A 1,310-nucleotide genomic window follows, 5' to 3' on the forward strand; every position below is an offset into this window, starting at 1 on the left:
CGATTTGCAGGTTTATAACATATTCCACAACAACCGCAAGGTGTAGACAGACATATAAAATTATTGCAATGTGAAGCAAAGTGGATCACGAGACTAAAAGCTCTGGGCCCGTTGGGTCTTAATGAAAGAAATGATTTTTAGCTCTTTTTGTTATAAAATAGCAGGATAAAATGTTTTTGTGATTTCTATTGGTTTTAACATGGGAACTATGTATTTATGTTGGTGAAGGGTCACTCTTCCTCCCCCTCCTCCTTTCCCCATATATACCTTGTTAATTCAAGAGATCAGGAACCGGATGAATTGTCACTGACGTGTTGTTCTACGCTCTGGCTGCCGGCTGGTTGCTGTCTTTCCCTTCCTGCACCTTGGTGAATTTTATTTGTATCTGGACAGTATATCGAATGCGTTCGAATATGTTATACACATGGACACCTCTTCAATATAGTCCCAATCTTTTTCATCTTGAATGGTGAGTGCAGACATCCTTTTTTCTTTTTGTGGATTTATATGTGGAATTGCTGGTTCTACTAGTGTCTGGCACCCAATTGATGTTACCATTGTTCACCAAGTGCACTATTGCTGTGCTGCATCAAAGCTGTCTTACAAGTGTGCAGTGCCCATCCCCCACACTCTTTCTAGTTGTACCACATAAAAACTAGGTTTTGGGGGTCCCCATTGGGGCTTCAGGGTCATCTGGTCACTCTTACCCTTAAAGGTACAGTGCATAAATCAATACATAACGTAACCCAAAAATATATCACAGTATAACAGTTCAGACAATGGAGCAGTGAGCCCAACATATAGACAGCAGGGATGCCCCAAGGCAATCTTTAGCCCACAGGACAGCCTTTGGTGCTGGGACACCACATATGCCACATAATGCCAATAAATGAAGGAATGAAGATTGCAGACTCAAACTTAGTACAATATTTTTTATTTGAAGGAACCAATATTATATGTAATCATTCATTTTTCTATAGCCTTAAATATGCACGAGAAATCACAAAACCTTTCCTTGTGTAAGATATCATGCCCTTGTATAACTAAAATATCAGTATTTGGATAGCAGATTAGCAATTGAGTTAAAATAATTTCCTCAGGTTGCTCAATGTACAGTAAGCACCTTGCAAAGTGCTGGTTTTAAAGGGTTTAATATGTAATCTAATCTTACTGAAAAGGAAAAGGAGAAAAACATCCAATCAGTCATTTATACTAGAGTCACCAATAGTAGGATAGCTGCATTCATATAAAAGTAGGCTGCCCCAGGAGGCTGGGCTCTGTTAAAGCAGAGCTTTCAGAGGAAACAGACA

Source organism: Hyla sarda, chromosome 5 (assembly GCF_029499605.1).
Source record: "Hyla sarda isolate aHylSar1 chromosome 5, aHylSar1.hap1, whole genome shotgun sequence".
Classification (NCBI taxonomy): domain Eukaryota; kingdom Metazoa; phylum Chordata; class Amphibia; order Anura; family Hylidae; genus Hyla; species Hyla sarda.